This window comes from Neomonachus schauinslandi, chromosome 2 (genome assembly GCF_002201575.2).
Source record: "Neomonachus schauinslandi chromosome 2, ASM220157v2, whole genome shotgun sequence".
Lineage (NCBI taxonomy): Eukaryota > Metazoa > Chordata > Mammalia > Carnivora > Phocidae > Neomonachus > Neomonachus schauinslandi.
Window position 1 is genome coordinate 154,648,622 of NC_058404.1, and position 20,622 is coordinate 154,669,243.

The window sequence follows — 20,622 nt, forward strand, 5'->3', positions numbered from 1 at the left end:
GCGACTGCCTTCGGCTCAGGTCATGATCCTGGAGTCCCGGGATCGAGTCCCACATGGGGCTCCCTGCTCAGCAGGGAGTCTGCTTCTCCCTCTGATCCTCCTCCCTCTCGTGCTCTCTGTCTCTCATTCTCTCTCTCTCAAATAAATAAATAAAATCTTAAAAAAAAAAAAAAGATTGAAGTATTTATTTTGGAGAGAGCAAGAAAGAGAGCAAGCACATGGGCAGGGGGAGGGGCAGAGGCTGAGGGAGAGTATCCTCAAGCAGACTCCCCGCTGAGGGCGGGGACGGCCTCCCGACTCCAGGCTCAATCCCAGGACCGTGAGATCATGACCTGAGCCGAAATCAAGAGTCCAACACTTAACTCACTGTGCCACCCAGGAGCCCCTGCAACAGATACTTCTAATAAGATCCTGGGATGTGTTTAATCACTTTTACCATTAGAACTGCTGTGTTAGCCTGGTGATGGGTATCAAAGAGGGCACATACTGCATGGAGCACTGGGTGTTATACGCAAACAATGAATCATGGAACACTACATCAAAAACTAATGATGTAATGTATGGTGATTAACATAACAATAAAAAATCAAAAATAAAAAAAAAGAACTGATGTGGAAAAAAAATTGAGAAACACCTTAATATATATCTTGCCACTTAATCATATACACAAATACGCTCTCTGTGTATTTATGTACATAGAGACCATGATTACAATAATTTAAACAAATTCATATTTTAAAAATAATAGAAAGGAAAAATATAATAGAAAGAAATAAACAAAGAGTTTACTTAAGTGGTATATTTGCAGGGATGATTGCTAGTCTTCATTTTCTTTAAATTGCCATAATATTTTCTATTTCTTTTATTATTAAACTAATATCAACATGTCAGACATTTTACCAAAAAGGGGGAAAAAAAAGAGTAATATCCTTCAAAGAAGTTTCTTTGGGATTTCAATGTTTTCTAATGGCTCTGCACTGGTCATATCAGGTTTTAAACTAGAAAGTTTAAAAAAGTAGTGAGTCTATTTAAAATGTGCTTTATAGGAGCATCAGCTGCATTAGTTAATTATTATGATACTTGGTATTTATTATGCTATTCGTAGTAGTATGCTATTAGGAAAACGTTAAGTAATCATATATGTGCCAAAACAATGACAAAATCTAGTATCTATTCTATAATCTTGTCCTCAAATGGATAAGGAATTAGATATATGCAGAAACTCATTAGCATAAAATTAAAATTAAGTTCTCCTTTATAGAATCACTACTGATTACCATCAGATATATATGAAAACAAATTAGTGTAAAAATATTCACTAATAAAAGCATTGTATTTTGTGAGTTTTTTAAGCTATATTTTTCCTAGTGAGTAGCCACCCATATATGCTCAATTAGTGAGGTTTTGTACCACAAGAGCAATCCATTCCATATCTGAATGGTATGCCTGACTACTTGAACAGGCAACTGAGAGCAATTTTTTGGCAATTTCTTGGCTGTACACATAAGGTATTGTTTCCCAGTTTTTGAAGAATAAGCCCGTCCAATCTTACAAATATTTTACATGTCTGAACAATCATGGGTAGTGATAGCACAGCCTCTCCTAGAATTATCCTTACTCGGTAGATTTTGTTTCTCCCAATTAGGAAATAAATTCTGATATCTAAACATGACTTATTCCACAAAGTTCTCCCTAACAGCACCAAACAGACGACCCCACAGACAGAACCAACCCTATGTTCCCTGATGCTCCCATACCCCTGTGTATATTCTTCTATATGGCTGAACCCATACATTGTAATGTGAATTGCTTCAGAACAGAGACTGTGACTACTTCTTCAGTTGGTATCACCCCGCCCTAAAGAACCAAGCATTTAACAGGACCTCAAAAATGCTGACTGGGTAAACAAAACATTGTCTTTTTAGTTTAAAAAAAAAATTTAAGTATTTATTGGAAACTGTCTGTATTGGTCTCACATAAATTGAGACCAAGAACAAAAATGCACCATTATGTGTCTTTGAGTTTGTTAGCATAACTGTCTTTATAGGTCCATTTTCCTTTTGCTCAGAAGATCAGAGAATCTTCAATTTACAATTTGGCTATTCAGTGTCTCAATGCTTCATCCAATTATTGCCCCTTCAGGCACTTCAGACTTAGTAGACAACTAAGAGAGCCGACAAGTCAGACAGAAGAACAAGCTTACACAGGGTCACAGCTTTCTAAGTGGAAGGAGACCAGGTCAGAGGTAAATCACAGAGAAGGAAAAGGGGAATACCTGGCTAAAGGGAATTGAAAACCAAACAGAAGGGAAGAAAAGGTATCATATCAAGTGACACTCTTCTATCAGCATAAAGTGTTAGCCTAAATTTCTTTTCCTATTAGTAAACTTGCTCTAAAAGGGATTCTTAAAAGGAGCTATTAGAATAATTATTTGAATAATTTGACTACTTCGAAGGAAACACTCAGAAAGGATAGAAAATTTGGTGTGTTTATATCTTCATATTTTCAGCGCCATTCAAAAGTGACATAAAAAGAAATTCACTAGCAGTTATTGCCACGCTTCGCAAATCAGATGGAAATACCTGAATACTAGATTGCTTTAATTAAAAATTAAAAGTTAAATTAATCCATCCTTTAGAAAAAAACTTGTGAACAAGCAGATATATAAGACAGCAAAAATGGAAAATAAAATTATAAAATTTGATTCACCAACTAAAAAAAGGGAATACATAATAAAGAAAAATGTTCAAAACAAATTTTCTAGTCATGAGACAGCAAGTTTAAAAAGTAGAGCAACATTCATTCATTCACCAAATATATACTCTGTGCCCAGGCACAGTTCTAGGTGCTATGGATTCAGGAGTGAACTAAACAGACAAAAACAGCATTCACAGAGTTTATCCTTACCTTGTGGTTGAGGGGTGAGAAAAGAATGAAAGAGAGAGAAAGAAACTGACTATATTCTTCAGAGACTTTCTGTATTATTTTTAAATGTTAAACACTTCATATTTTTGAATATTTTATATTCCCATTAACCTTAAATTTTTTAAGGTTTTAAGGACTTTATATTCTCATTTTACCTTACAAAATTCCTCTGAGGTTAGTATGAACATTACCTTGTTTATTTTACAAATAAATATTCTGAGACATTGAGTGGCAAAGCCAGAATGTGAATACAAGTAATCCAAATTCAGTCTATACCCTCCAGCTTCTCAAACAGCATTATATTGACTATCACTGTCCATATTTGAAAGGAGGATGTTTATAATCATAAACAGTAATTTTCTGTAAATGAATTCTTTCGGGAATAATCATCTCAGAATTTTGTAACACTGATTATTTTTTGAAGGTACCTTGGCATTCTAATATTTAAATGAGATTCCAGGAAATCAAAGTAAAAATTAGTCTGGAATTAAGATGAAAATATATTTTATTGTCTTGGTCTGTGAGGCATTAATTATATTTATGTTACATCTCCTACTGAACTTTCCAATAAAGGTTCAGGAAGCAATGAAGAATTCCTTTGTACAAACATACTTTAAAAAGATCATTCTAGGGATGCCTGGGTAGCTCAGTTGATTAAGGGTCTGCCTTCCGCTCAGATCATGATCCTGAGGTCTGGGATCGAGTCCCACATCGGGCTCCTCGTTCAGCAGGAAGCCTGCTGCTCCCCCTGCTTGTGCTCTCTCTCTCTCTCTCTGACAAATAAATAAAATCTTTAAAAAATAAATAAATAAAAATAAAATAAAATTAAGATCATTCTAGTGTCAGTTAAAAGATGTTTTGCAGCCTAAGATGACAGCTATGTTTTTTTTAAAAAAAAGATAAGTGAAAACTGAGATTTTTAAAAAATACAGTGAATTAGTGAACTATTTGTATGGTAATATATTTTGTTTTGTTTTGGTCTATGAGAGTCCTTAAATCATTTTTAGAACTAAACAGTTAAATATTAGGTGCCACAATTTTATTATCTGTAAAAAGAAGTATATAGCCTTCCATCTATCATTTCCAACTATTTGGAATGAAATAAGTAAATATGAGTCAAAACGCAGCAAATAGACACATTAACTGCATTATGACATTCCATCCCCACATCTTCAAGTAGGTTCCATCTCCACATCTTCAACCAGGTTTTCCAATGCTACCTCTTTAGTTATGATGTTCGAATCATTTTTCCAACTACCCCCTCTCAGTTTCTCAATCTACCAGTTATCTTCAAATACCTTCTACTTTCATTCCATATCAATAATGTGGTGGTACATGATAATGGTTATTTCCTCAGTAGACTATTCAAATTTGTTTTTCATTTCTATTTCCAGTAATTTTACAGATTAGAAAGGTGCAACTGATAAAGATTATCATGGTTATCAGGTGATGGTGCTTAGACAAGATCCCAAGGCATTTCACACTTAGTCTGGCCTCCTGCCACTTCAGGCTGTCACCACTGGCCCCATACTTGGAATATTGCAAGGTGTAAGAATAGCACCTTCTCATTCATATAGCACCATTTTATCCCCACTCCTATATCCCTTGCAAACAGCTGCCAGAATAACCTGAGACCTCATTTTTCCCATGATGATTTCTGCTCATTAATACACAAAACACCATGTTGTTTTCCACAGGGTCTGGTTTTTCAAGATCCTCTAGGATGAATACATTATTTTCTATTACGAACATTTTTTGACACTACTCCACCAGACAGAATTTCCACATCAGCAAGTTGAGGTTGCTGACTGGCTCCTGAGACTGATTATTCCAGATAGAGTGGCTTGTTAATGTATCAAGAACTGTTCTGTGCAGTTCTCTACACTTATACTTTGAATACCATGCTAATGTTACGCTAAGGTCTCATTCTCCAATGAAATTAGCCTCAACACTTTAGGTACAAACAGATCTGTAAACTTCTGGTGCATTTTAAATCAAGAGTGCAAAGTTTAGTCCTCAATGTGCCAAATTTCCACATGTGATCATTTTCAGCCCCCAAGAATGTAAGCCATTGTATAAAGGAGGGTGTCTCAGGTGCAATTTTCTATCAACGTAAAACTGGACAAAACTGACAATAACAACCATTTCAGGACTATGGAAACTGACCAGTCATCCAATCAATTTAAGGGTTTATGCCAGAAAAATTATCCTACTTTTAATAAGAGCAATGGGAATCCTGTAGTATTTTTGCCTGGAAATTCTACTCTCTCACCCCACAACTTCCAGCTAGACTCTTAGATCATAAAACAAACCTTAATGAATTTAAAAGAATTGAAATCATAAAAGTAGACTGTATGACCAAAACAGAATGAAATTTAATTTTTTTGGAAATCCCCAAATATTTGGAAATTAAAAAAACATTTATACATATCTCATGTATCAAAGAAATTAGAAAATAAATTAGAAAATATTTTTCAACTGAGGAAAACCAAAGCAGAGCATATCATAATTTAATGGAATGCAGCTAAAGCTGTGCTTAAAAGTAAATTTATAGCCTTAAACACTTAAGAAGAAAGAAAAGTAAGAAAAGAAGAGCAAATTAAGCAAAAAGAAGAGAAGAATGAAAGGAAAAAATGTGTGACCAGAAGATAATTATAAAATGAAAACATTCCCACTACTTATTCTGTTATTAAAAATCCCTTACCTTTTCTAACCCTTAGTATCTTCATCTTTAACATGATAATTAGAATAAGTTACTCATAACCCTCCTCTGCTGAAAAACATAATTAGTATTTTTTGGAATAGCCAACAGATCTAGGATATTAAAAATACATACTACATAGAAAACTCATAGTTTATTAACTGGGGAAAAGGACTGCTGATAATCCAAAACACAAAATAATCTTGAAAACTTAATATATTATACACAACATTTTCACTTGTAAAAGACTGAACCTCCTACATTTTGTTTTGATGAATATTAAAAGAAGTCATAATTAATGGAAGATAGGGAAAAATTATTAGGGTGACAGTTTGCCTGCTTGCATACAGAGGAGAGCAGAAGATAGCATAGAATATATTGGACAGGATAGGAGAGAGTAGGGTAGGACAGGATAGGGAAGGCAAAGGGAAGGAAAAAAGAAGAACCCTTAATTGGTGTCTACTATATACCAGCCACGGGGCAATATCAAGCATTAGAGCAGTATATACAAAGACCCTGTCTTCATAGAAAAGAGTTTTTATTTATTAAAATCAAAATAAAAGATTAGGCCTTTTACTTATTTCCTTTCATTTGCAATTCAATTACACTGAGACTGTTTCTTCCCTCACAGAAACGGCAATGTCCTAATGCATCAGTTCATCAGAAGTCCATGGCATACATAACCCCAAAACTCTCATCCCAGCAGGTATGTGCTAAGGTGGTGCACTTGAATGATATTTCTTCCAGGGATCTGTTTCTGATACATGCCTTTAGCTTATAAACATACTAAAAGGCAAGGACATTATTCTCTCCCAGGTATCCAAAACTAACACAAAGCTTTTAAACACACAAATACCGCTTTCTCTGAGTTTAGCCTAGGGCTGAATCAACCAATGCTTTAGCTTATTCCTGGGTAAGGACTATGCAGCCTGCTACTCTAACCCTAAGGACTCTTGGGTGTCCAGGAAGATTATTTCCTCAGCAATGTAGTTTTTTTCTTTCCCTGCTTGAGAAACAGCTTTTAAGTTATCAACATAAAAAGCAATCATTCAATTTAATCTGTGCATTTACCCCTCAAAAGTGCCTATAATTACACATATTTGCATCCTAATTATAGTTTCCAAATTCTATAATAATAGGAGTTACCAAGCTACTTTCATTTATAATAAAATATGCCTATATTCTATACTTTTAAATAATCATTTATTGGTAGAACACACTGAAAACCACCCCATTACTTATATCTTGTTCTGTTTCATTTCATTTTAAAAATTTAAATGAGGAACTTTAAAAATGCCTAAAAATGAAAGTTCTGATATATGAAAAGATCTTTTTCTTTAAACATTATCCTCTCCTTAATTATCAGGGTTTTGTTTTGTTTTTTAAGATTTTATTTATTTATTTGACAGAGAGAGACACAGTGAAAGAGGGAACACAAGCAGGGGGAGTGGGAGAGGAAGAAGCAGGCTTCCCGCAGAGCAGGAAGCCCGACGCAGGGCTCGATCCCAGGACCCTGGGACCATGACCTGAGCCGAAGGCAGACACCCAACGACTGAGCCACCCAGGTGCCCCAATTATCAGGTTTTTAGCTCACAAACACGTACTTTCCCTTCATGACTATTCTAGTAAAAACAGTTCAATCTCAAAGTATCTCATATAGTGAAAATAGCTTAAGAATAAGTTTTTGTGCCAACACATATTACCAAATATTTTCTACAGACTCATTATTGGATTTTTATACATTTATGCAGTTTCTGTTAGTTCTAGAAAAATGATTTTTATCTCCCATGTCTATGAGGCCAAACTGTCGGCTGATAATCAATTCCAAGGAAAATCCAGTATGCCAGAATTCTAAGTTTTACTAAGGATGAGAACCTGGTGTCTAATGAAGTGTTCTCAAAGGTTTAAAAGAGTTTGGATTGCCAAACCAGACGCTGCATCTCAGATAAGCTTCTTCCAAAAATCCTCATTCCTCTGGTCATTAAAAAAAAAAAAAAAAAAATCAATGAATGTATTCTAACCAAAGTTTAAAAAGCTTCTGAGAAATGACCTCTGCCAAAGTCCTCTGGGGACTTTCCAACTGTGCAGGGGGCAGGGTGTGGGATCAAAAAGCAGAAAGAAGGAAGAAATGCTTCTGAGCAAGTGAAAAAAAAAAATCTAGCTGGAGAACTAAAAGGGATTAGCTTACGTATCAAATATCAGATTTCCATTACACTGCTACTCTGCTTTCTCCTCTTTTTTCTGGCCCATTCTTGCATGGTCTGTAGTTCATTACACGAAGCTTTATTTCCCCACTTTTTGTAAGATTTCAAGCAGAAAATCTTCAATACTGAAATCTTTAAAATGGTATGCTTTACATTACACAGTAATAAGTACCTTATCTGAGACTCCACTATCTGGAAATCAGACCAATTTAACATACAGTCCTAAATCAGGAAATATACTTAAAAGAAAAAAGAAAAAAATCTCACACTGCACTAACACCTGATGAACTTGACTCGCAGAGAGGCCTTCAATCAAGATTTAGTTATTCTTTATGTTCTCCAGTATTCTAACAATGAGAAATCAGAAGCAGAAGCTGCACACAGACAAACATCCACCACAAATACCTAAAGATCTGAGGAAAACTGAAAACTACCTTGAAGGAACTGTGGAAAGAGTTTTTATTCAATTAGCAATAATCACACCTCAGATAAACCTCATTCTGTCAAACATCTAGAGTTTTGCAAACTCCTTAATTGGGTGGATGTTTGCCTCAATTTTTCAGAAATTTTTCTGTACCCAAAGAACCCCCCCCACCCAAGCAAGACTCTATATAACTGAAGTTTTACTCATGTACAATTCAAAATAATCATAAATCAACAAGGTCAAATTTACAGGTATTATATAGACAATTAAAAGTTAAGAGCCTTGGTAAAGTATAAAGGATATGTGTATGTTTGCGTGTATTTTACCCATCCCTTTTGAGGACATCACTTTTAAGTATATTTATTTTATTTCTATATATTACATATAGAAAAAGATGAGAAGATAAATACATATTTTAAGTTATTTAGAGATCAAATACCCATGAGGGGGAAATCCATATCACTCCTTCCAAACAGTGTCCACTAGAATTTTTTTTTAATTAGTTGTTTCTTTTTGGGGGGGGCTGGAGGAGCATATTTCTTCACAGGCCTTTTAAAAATAATAAATGTTGGGTCACCTAGGTGGCTTACTCAGTTGAGCATCCAACTCTTGGTTTCAGCTCAGGTCATGATCTCCAGGTCATGGGATCCAGCCCCAGGTCAGGCTTCGCACTCAACACAGAGTCTGATTAAGTTTTTTTAAAAATTTACCTGGTATTGAATTTAGTTTACATTATTACTAAATATAACCAATTTACTTTGAAGTACACATGCAGAAGATGTAAAGGAAATACTAATAGTTAAATAGAAAAGTTTTTCCATTTTTGCTACTTTTCTTCCTAACAAAGTTAATTTCTCAAAATTTGTATGATAAAATACACAAATATAACTTTACCTATCACGATAAAAGAAAATAAACCTGGGGCGCCTGGGTGGCTCAGTTGTTAAGCGTCTGCCTTCGGCTCAGGTCATGATCCCAGGGTCCTGGAATCGAGCCCCGCATCGGGCTCTCTGCTCCATGGGAAGCCTGCTTCTCCCTCTCCCACTCCCCCTGCTTGTGTTCCCTCTCTCGCTGTGTCTCTCTGTGTCAAATAAATAAATCTTTAAAAAAAAAAAAGAAAATAAACTCTATGTCTCTTAGTCCTTCAAAATAGTATTTAAAACTAAATGACCATGTTTTATGTAAAAGTCACATACTGATCTTCTCTTACCTATTATTACATACCTATTATAACTATAAGACTAGCATGTTATTATAGTATTATGGTTATTATGGTCGAAAATCAAGACCAAAAAAGAATAAGATATTTCTGGGATAGTGGCAGAAAAGAGGTTTAAAAACTTTGCTGAAATAATTTTTCAGCCCCCAAAATCGATTTTTTTCTTCTAATGCCTGGCAAAATCCCTACTAATAGGCAACAGCTTTTAAATTCTATATTTCAACTTTAACCTTTACTTAATAAAATGGATGAATATTAAAATACATTTATATATATTTAGATTCCAAGTTAAAAAAAAACTATAGCCATGTTCATTCAAGAATCAATCCAGCAAAGAAAGCCACAGTAAACCTGGAACTGGGCTAGCTAACAGCCACCAAACTGAATTAAACATTATTCTTGCTCCCAGAGCACTCACAGCCAATTGTACAAATTCTTAATAATGTACAGCACTCTTGGTTTGAAAATATTTAATTATCAACATTAGGGATAAGAATAATAATGGCAACAATAACAACACAACAGCAATAAGCTTAAGAGGTCAACTAACTTAATCAAAAGCACAATTTAGATTACAATCTGGACAAACTGTGTTAATAAGCACAATGGAGTACAAAGGCAAATATACTGAAAATATTACCTAAATATTAAATTTCAAATAAAGATAAAATCCTTCTCTACTTCACTGCAGGCAAAGAAAGTCAAATGTCACTTGATCCAATTAAGCCAATTTAGGATACACAAATACTTAAAAGCCTGAGCCATACTAAGTGATGAAGGCAAAATGGACTGAGTCCAAATCTGCTTTATTTGTTTAGATGCTATTTATTATGGCTCTATTTTATTATAGGGTAATAAAAAAAAATTACAAGGCAACATCCTGTTATTTTCCACTGGGAAAAATGATACAGATGCACTATTTAAAAACTCAGCTCAGACAGCAGCATGTCAGGCTGCATGCCTCCTTGTGCCTTTACAATGTGTCAATAGACACTGATGTTCATGCAGCTGATGGTAAAACTAGCCTAATTATTGCCACTTAAATGTTCCATAAAATTGTGGCTTTATAGAAATGTAGAACCTTTAACTCTATACATATTGGAAGGTAAAGAGTTGTTTAAAACAACTAAACCCCATTATTTCTTTGTAAAAAATAAAATGGCTTAATTTTGCCCCTAAAACTACTACCCTATTTGCAGGGTAGTTAGCATATCGTGAAATCACTATTATCAAATCCTAAATTGTGAGCCCTATTTCAAATCAGTTATCTAATAAGTAGCCCAATTTGTTGAGAAAGTGAATGAGCTTCACAAAAGAAGAGCAAAGGAGAGGGAGAGAGGGGGAGAGGCTGAGAGAGAGGGAGAGAAAGGGAGAAACCAAGAAACAGACTATTGAGAACAAACTGATAGTTACCAGAGGGGAGCCTGAAATGGATGGATGAAACAGATGTTGGGGATTAAGGAGTGCACTTGTCCTGATGAGCATCGGGTGTTGTACGGAACTGGTGAATCACTACATTGTACACCTGAAACTTATATAACAGTGTTAACTATACTGGAATTTAAAAGAAAATTTTAAAAATAAAGAAAATTAGATTATAATCAATTTTAAAAGATTAAGATAATTGCTTTTTTTTGAAGATTTTATTTATTTATTTGAGAGAGAGGGAGAGCAAGAGAAGAGCCACAGAGAGAGAGAGAGAGAGACAGCTCAAGCTGGGGGGAGGGGGCAGGGAGAGGGAGAAGCAGGCTCCCCACTGAGCAGGGAGCCTGATGACGACAATGCAGGACTTGATCCCAAGACCCTGGAATCATGACCTGAGCTGAAGGCAGACGCTTAACTGGCTGAGCCACCCAGGTGCCTCAAGATAATTGCTTTTCTAATAAGCCCTATAAATATCATCTTTTCTCCTTTCATCATTATTCTCATCAATCTACATTCATTGTGTAGTGAAAATGTTGCAAGCATTATATAGAATTCTAACTATACAAAAAAGAAATACTCATTTTTTTTCTGTTATTTGAGAGACAGAAGATAAGGAAAATAAAGATTTTGGTTAGTTTTTGGCACTTCAAAGGACACCAACTGGTGTTCCACAGTTCTATCCATTTTAGATGGGAAAATGCTGTGCTGCAGAGCTTAAGTGCTTGGAACTACTCTTAGTTTTGAAGCAGACGCGGCTTTAGATTTACTGCCATAAAGCATCTCCTCAAAACTTCTGCTGATCCAAAAGCTGAGAGTTCCTGACATGCACGGCACCCCTGCAAAGTACTCCTGGACCGTGTAAAAATGGAGAGCAGAGATAGCACCGAGGAGGGTACACTTTCCTCGTCTCCAATATGTGGATATGATGCTTTTTGAGGTATTTTAGCTCAAATGATCTTGAACATCAAATAGCCTGTGTTTGCTAAGAGTCTCCTCTATGCCTGTCCATTTCCCAAAGTATTAGTCCCTTCAGCAGCTCTGCAGAGCTAAAGAAAATTAGATTTTACAGTTTAGAAAAGTCAGTTATACTTGTGAGTGGTAGATGGCATTAAAGATTTTTTTTGGCACTGTGATCTCCAAAGTCAAGTAGTCAAGTAAACTCAATATTACAATCTGCTGTTTTTGGTTTTTTTTGTTTGTTTGTTTCATTTTTGTTTCTGTTCAGAACAGCCAAGTTTGGTTAGGAGGATGCCTGGGCAGCAGCATCTGAATGGCAGTCATAATGTCATAACCATTGTTTTATGGCTTGAGCATAATGATATTAGCCAACAATACCCATCTCATCTTCCATTCCCTTTACCAGATAAACACTGGGGGGTAAGGGGGAAGAGGATCATTTAGAGACTATCCTACTGCTTAATGTTCCCTCTAAAAATTGAACCTAAGGCTAAAGTAAGATTTGTCATAATTGCTAGAACAGTTTTAAGAACATGACTGCAGGGGGGCGCCTGGGTGGCTCAGTTGGTTGAGCGACTGCCTTCGGCTCGGGTCATGATCCTGGAGTCCCGGGTTCGAGTCCCGCATCGGGCTCCCTGCTCGGCGGGGAGCCTGCTTCTCCCTCTGACCCTCCTCCCTCTCATGCTCTCTGTCTCTCATTCTCTCTCTCTCAAATAAATAAATAAAAAATCTTAAAAAAAAAAAAAAAAAGAACATGACTGCAGGATTATTCTTTACTTCATCTATTATAATATGCACAACACAGCTACTCAAAACTTGATGATGACATTAAGATATGGTTACTATGGAAGAGAAAAGACCACTGCAAGTCACATTACACTAACTTTACTGGGTTGTTTTTTTTTAAGATTTTATTTATTTATGCAACAGAGAGAGACACAGCGAGAGAGGGAACCCAAGCAGGTGGAGAGGGAGAAGCTGGCTTCCCGCCGAGCAGGAAGCCCGCTGCAGGGCTCAATCCCAGGACTCTGGGATCATGACCTGAGCCGAAGGCAGATGCTTAACAACTGAGCCACCCAGGTGCCCCTAACTTTACTGTTATTACTGAATTTTGGTGATCTCTCAAATGCCCTGTCCTCACCTGTAACTCCAACCTGTTTGTATACATGGTCACCCACATTGAGAACATCCTTCTCTGATTCTCCATCTGTGTTAATGGCTTCATTTATTTGTTCATTCATTCATCCTACAATATTTATTTGAAATCTACTCTGCTCTAGATACTGCAATATTCTGTGTGGTATAAAAATAAATAACAAGAGAGTCTTGCCTTCTAAGAAACTTAATACCCTGTGGAAACAGAGTTGTGTAAATAGTCAAAAAACATGAGGTAAACACTATTTAAAAAAAGAACTGATAGCAGTAGAGATGCAAAACAGGCTCTTATGCAAAACAAACATCACATAATCTTGCCTTGTGCATTCATTATTTCACATGCATGTATCATCCATTTCGATGAAATTATGTACTTGTTTTTCTCACCAAGTTTATAATAATCATTTCACATTCATGTATCATCCACATGATAACCCCTTGGAAGATAGGATATACCATTATGGAGTGGTTCGACCACTAGCCAAATTAATCACTGATCATGCATATAACATATAAAATATATATGTAATAACAGTAAACAACCCATGAAGTCTGGCTATGCTGATTAAAAACTCTACCTGACACTGAAGCATGAACTTGAAGTGTTTGTGCCTTAATTTGCTCATCTATAAAATCAAGACTATGAACTATTTTAAAGTGTTATTAATGGGACACTATTTTAAAGTGTTATTAATGGGACACCTGAGGTCATGATCCCAGGGTCCTGGGATAGAGCGCCGCATCGGGCTCCCTGCTCCGTGGGAAGCCTGCTTCTCCCTCTCCCATTCCCCTTGCTTGTGTTCCCTCTCCCGCTGCATCTGTCAAATAAATAAATAAAATTTTTAAATAAATAAATAAGTGTTATTAAGAAGATTAATTCAGTCATCCATGTGAAAACCTAGAACTGTCTTTAGCACATAATAGGCACAATTTTTTTAACCTATTAAGGCCATTGGGCGCCTGGGTGGCTCAGTCGTTAAGCGTCTGCCTTCAGCTCAGGTCATGATCCCAGGGTCCTGGGATCGAGTCCCACATCAGGCTCCCCGCTCAGTGGGAAGCCTGCTTCCCCCTCTCCCACTCCCCCTGCTTGTGTTCCCTCTCTTGCTGTCTCTCTCTGTCAAATAAATAAATAAAATTTAAAAAAAACCTATTAAGGCCATAAATGTTACAGTTGATATTTTACATGCATGTATTTTAAAAATCTTTATTTATAAATTATATAACATGAGTACTATTCAACAGGTGATGAATCTGCAGCACAAAGAATGAAAAACATTCTCAAAACAAGAGACCTACGAAATGGCAGAGTCATAAGAAAAAAAATATATCTACAATATTCACAAAGGACAGAAATAAATGACACACATATTGGGCATCATAACCAATAGGCTCACAATTCTAGACATTTCAAGAGATAAGTATCACTATCAGAAAAATACTTAGCAAACTTTTTTCAAATATTAAATATTTGAATTAAATATCAAATATTAAATATTTTCAAATATTAAAACAAATCCAAAACAGCTAAGTATTACTAGCTTTTAATTCAATTGATTTTTTAAAAAATTGAGGCCTTTGTCTCAGGAATCCTGACAAAATGAAATGTATCAGTGCATTTTTTAGTAATAAACAAAAAAAAAATTATGCAATCACTTCGGATGATATTTTGTACTACACCCATCATAAAATTGCTTCAAGGAAGTTTAATTCTTAAGTCTTTTGGAGTAGATATGCAATTTAGATATAAAATTTTGGTATATAAAGTTTAGATGTAAAAATTCATGGCATTTTTGATGACATTATGTACTCGCTTTTCTTACCAAGTTTATAATAATCATTTGTTAAATTTTGTTAGTTATGTTTATGCTAATTTTGTTAGTTATGTTTATGCTAATAACTTTCTCCTACAGCCTTAAGCACAATTACAGTAATTTTTAACAATACAATTTCAAGGGGCACCTGGGTGGCTCAGTCAGTTAACATCTGCCTTCAGCTTAGGTCATGATCCCAGGGTCCTGGGATAGAGCCCGGCATTGCATAGGACTCCCTGCTCAGCGGGGAGCCTGCTTCTCCCTCTCCCTCTGCCTGCTGGCCCCCTGCTTGTGCTCTCTCTGTCAAATAAAAATAAAATCTTTAAACAAAAATACAATTTCAAAAACACAGTAATTGTTTCAACAATTGAAACAGAAAATTCCCCTCATGGGAGTAGGAAACCAGGACATCTCTAAGTGTACCACCAGATTTACATGATGATTATTATCATAGTAATCTCTAAAACTAATGTTAGTTAGGACAAATGCTACTCATACCAACAAACTGTTACACAGAAAAGCTACTATCCTAGTAACACAGACATTCAATATAAAGTTTCCTATATATCCATGCTTCTCTTTCTGCCAGTCCATACTGTTCATCACTCCCAGAGTATCCGTCCTAAAGTAAAGGTACATTCACAATAAAAATAACTGGTTTTTGGGCGCCTGGGTGGCTCAATTGGTTAAGCGACTGCCTGCGGCTCAGGTCATGATCCTGGAGTCCCGGGATCGAGTCCCACATCGGGCTCCCTGCTCGGCAGGGAGTCTGCTTCTCCCTCTGACCCTCCTCCCTCTCATGCTCTCTGTCTCTCATTCTCTCTCTCTCAAATAAATAAATAAAATCTTTAAAAATAAATAAAATAACTGGTTTTACCGTGGTCTAGGCCCGGCTGTAAGCCCTTTTACATACAGAGACTCATCTCATCTTCACGACATCATGAGAGTAGCTATCATTACTGCCCTGATTTTAAGAAATAGCAACAGAAGCCTAGAAATTTATTCATAATTGGCAGGGCCTGCACTAGAAATCAGGCCCGTTTAACCATTGCATTTTGCTCTTTACTTTCTTCAGCTGCTTTAATGCTGTTTATATTTCAAGGCTCAAACCAAAAGCAAGTATTTCAATAAAGCTCTTTAAAATCACGCAGTCCGTCAAAACAAATCTTCCCTCTCTCTTCTCAGAATCTGTAGCTATTCTTCTCTGACCCCTTACACTTACTGAATAGTTGCTATATGCTAGGCACTGTTTCTATATATGAATCGCATCACAAATGATGTAGGTCATAGAGTATTCTCCACTCCATAAATATAAGAAATGAAGACATTTAAAAAGACACAGGAAGTCACCGGGCTGGTGAGGATTCAACATGAGCAGCTGTGTTCTCCATACCATGCACAACACATAACATCCTATTGCCCCTGCAAAGAATAGAAGAGGGCTCCTATCCAGGGTCTCCTTATTAGATTCTTAGATTATTAGACTCATGGCCTTTGGTGGGTTGTGGTGCCCCTTAGCCTCAGTTTCTTCACTGGTAACCTAAATATAAAAAGTGTTTACCTCGCAGTATTGTTCAGAAAACTAAATAACACAGGAGGGTGCTCACTAAACATAAATTTTAACAGCTACTATTGTTACTATTACACAACCTTGTCATCCTCTAGGGGAAGAGCTTTGAAAGTAACCACATACTCAAAAATGTTGCCTCTCTAGTATTTAAGTATGCAACAACAACAACAAAAATGTTCATTAAATGTCTGAAGGGTTTTAGTCTTCACTATTTGGAACTCTAAGAGAGAAAAGTCCATTGGAATATGTTGTATCCAGTAGCTATTTTTCCTCATCTAATATCCAAATCCTTCTTAGAGTTTATAGAGCCTTCACAACAAAGTCTTCTTTTTTAAAAAAAACTACCATGTTTTTTAAAAATATTTAATTAAATTTAATTTAATTTAAATTAAATTTAATTAAAAAATTACCATGAAGGTAATTTTTTTTAAAAGATTTTATTTATTTCTATTTGAGTGAGAGAGAGAGAGTGAGATCATGAACAGGGGGGAAGGGTAGAGGGAGAAGCAGACTCCCTCCTGAGCCGGGAGCATGATGTGGGACTCGATCCCCAGGACCCCGGGATCATGACCTGAGCCGAAGGCAGATGCTTAAACGAAAGATCTACCCAGGTGCCTGAAGATAATTTTAATTAATATCCCATCCTCATATTTAGCAACTCTTAACTTGTAGGAAGTTTTTACAGTTTGGGCCGAGGGCCATTTCTTCATTCCTTTTGTTCTGTTTTTGGTAGCTATAAAAACTATGGTCCAAGCCCTCTGCCATATACTTAGAGCTTACCATTTCCCTTCTTTTTTCAGGCTAAATAATCTCAGTTTCTTTAGGAATTTCACATATATCATCTTTGGTCACTTTTAAGATGCCTACCTCTAATAAATAGTGTTTATATTGGATTAAATATTATAAACTATATTCAAAGTTACCTTAGAGATATTTATATCCTTAAAATCACAGCTTGAAACTATCTAGCTCCCAAATCCACCTTGGGCGTAGACTATCTCCCTCTAGCATCCCTCCCAGGCATCTCCATTGCATCCTACCCCTCAGACATTTTCTCAAAAGACTGAAAGAAATCCCCTCCCTCCTATGCCTCTCTCCACTGATAGGAGGGTACAAGGAGGTCATTTTTTAAGATATTTCTCCCACAGAAATGCAATCGAGATAGAAAACCAATACTACAGATGAAGACTAATCAGTACTATATATAATAATATGTATAGTAATGAAAATAATAACAGGATAATAGTGAATACTAAGAACTGAATATGTACTAAGTGATTTAAAATTCATTCATTCAATAAATATTTAATTAATTTAACAAATGCATTAAGCTTCTCCTTTGTGCTCAGCATTTTTTCCAGGTGCTGGGAATAAAGCAATGAACAAAACAAATATTCCTAACTTTGAGGGACTTAGATAACAAAACATGCTAAGTACAATATACAGTATGTTTCACAGTGTGAATTGATAACAAATGTGTAAGGACTTAAACTTTTTAGATAGTGTAACAAAAGAATCTTTCACTGAGAAGGTGACATTTCAATAAAAACCTAGAAGGAACCAAGATAGCAAGGTCTGTGGATATCTCTGGCAAGAATGTTCTAGGCAGAGGGGAGCAAGTGCAAAGGCCCTCAGGCAAGAGGTGAAAAGGATTTTAAATACCAGCAAGGAGGCTAACAGGCTACAGGAGAGAAAGGGAAAAAAATGATGGAAGGCATCAGACAGCTAACAAGAGGCTAAATCCTTATTTTGGTACAATTTTGTAGGCTATCATTCACACTGTCTTTTATTACACAGGATAGAAAGCGGCTAGAAAATCTTGGGGAGAGTAAAATTTATGACATTCTAAACAATGACTCCGGTTGCAGTGTTGGGAACAGATTATATGGGAGAGGTGGACCAGTTAGAAAGACAGGATAATAATCCAGGTGAGTGAGGACGCATTTTAGTTGGAAGGCGGTGGCAGGGTAAGCAATGACAAGTTGTAGAATTTTCAACTTTTCAATGTATGTAAAGTACAACCAACAGGTTTTACTTGTAAATTGGATATGAGGTGTGAGGGAGAAAAAAGTCATTGTTTTCTACATTTGCAACTGAAAGGAGTTGCCATTTTTGAGGCTGTTAAAAGCTTCAGAAAACATGTTAGGTGTGTGAAGGGGAGAGTAAAAGTTTAGCTTTGGACTTAGTAAGTTGGACATATCTATTACAAAACCTAGTGGAGATGTTTGAGAATGTGGCTAAATATGTGAGCCTGCAGTTGTCGTAAATGTTTGGGCTAGAGATAAAAATTTGGGAAAAATCAGAATTTAGATAATATTTAATGCCAAATAAGAAGGTATCACCAAGGAAAAGAACATAGGTAGAAAACAGAAAAGTAGCAAAGACGGAGTTCTGGGCATCTCTGAGATTGGGGATGATAGAAACTATTGACGAGGGCACCTGGGTGGCTCAGTCGTTAAGCGTCTGCCTTCCGCTCAGGTCATGATCCCAGGGTCCTGGGATCGAGCCCCGCGTCGAGCTCCCTGCTCAGCGGGAAGCCTGCTTCTCCCTCCCCCACTCCCCCTGCTTGTGTTTCCTCTCTCACTGTGTCTCTCTCTGTCAAATAAATAAAAAACAAAATCTTTAAAAAAAAAATTAAAAAAAAAGAAACTATTGATGAAAACAAAGGTAGATACCAGAAAAATAAAGGAACACCAGAAAAGTGGGGTGCACAAAAGAAAGCTGAAAAAAGGGTTTCAAGGAAGAGAGACAACCTGTATCAAAGGCTGCTGAAAGATCAAGTAAAGATGAGAAGACTAAGATCTGATCTCTAGATTTCACAGCATGAACACTGAAAAGAACAATTTTGATAGGATGATCAGGATTAAAGCCTGATGGTTAAAAGAGGATGGAAGGAGGAAAATTCGGTCAGAAGCTTTCATCCTCATACCTGTGTATAAGCGGAGTAAATTGCCCATAATTAATCACCCCGGTTCTAAGGTCTGCACCTTAACCACTGGCAATATTGTAGTCTCCTTCACCCATCATATGTAAGTGATTGCTTCTGACTTACGTTAGAGCGGTGTTTTTTCATAGAAATGCTCCAATTTGTGTATATTGAATATTTTCTCCTTGAGTTCTTGATTTTTGCCTTTCTTCCCAAACAGATCAAGGTGTTTACTGTTTTAGATAACTTTCATGTGTCTGAAAACTGTCATATTTATATATTTTTATCAAGAGGCTCCCCAGTTATTAAAGCCAAATAGCTACCAAAAAATGTGGCTTTTGATGCCTAAATGAAACCATGCCCATTATGAAAAGTGTAAAATAGTCTTAAAAATACTTATAATACAATGTAAACTAAAGAAAGCAGGAAACCAAGGTAGATATATATAATATTAGAATTGTTTTAAAAGAATATAAAAAGGGTAAAATAAAATATATTAAATATTTTTAAAATTTGGTGACCTCGGGCGCCTGGGTGGCTCAGTTGGTTAAGCGACTGCCTTCGGCTCAGGTCATGATCCTGGAGTCCCGGGATCGAGTCCCACATCGGGCTCCCTGCTCGGGGGGAACCTGCTTCTCCCTCTGACCCTCCCCCATCTCGTGCTCTCTCTCTCTGTCTCATTCTCTCTCTCAAATAAATAAAATCTTTAAAAAAATAAATAAAATAAAAAATAAATAAAATAAAATTTGGTGACCTCATAAGTGAAAAGTTCTTATTTTCTTCTTTTCTGTATTCCTTAATAGATACACATTAATATGTTAATGGAAAAATACCAACATGCCATACTATGTTATCCTTCAATATAACAAAAAATTCTACTGCATTATTTAATTCTATTATACTGCAATTCATGCCCTTAAAAAAGCTTTCTTATTCCACAATATTTTAATGAACCTCATATACACACTAAAATACATAGTGATCTTTAATAAGCAATTTAATTTAGTACATCTATATTGTAAAATCAGAAAATGTAATCGTTTAGTAAAAGAAGGCTATGGGTCACTGCTTTTCCCAGATTAACATGATAAAATAAGCTTTAAAATTTGCTAATGCCAATGGATAATGAACTGAATTTGTAATGACAGAATTTAAAATTAATGTCACTTGATTAATTCAATCATCTTTGCACATATAATCTGACCAACATTTTACTGAAAAAAAAAAATCCAAAGCACTGTATTTTGTCAGTAAATTGTATCACTAAGTTGTCAAATACCAGGGAGTAAACTGAGATATAACCTA

The 20,622-nt window shown here is 36.0% G+C and overlaps 1 pseudogene; it reads left to right on the forward strand.

Annotated features, from left to right (window-relative positions):
• Positions 1 to 18,243: 18,243 nt before the first annotated feature.
• The window catches only part of LOC110591350, a 41,140-nt pseudogene continuing 38,761 nt past the window's right edge, over positions 18,244 to 20,622 (forward strand).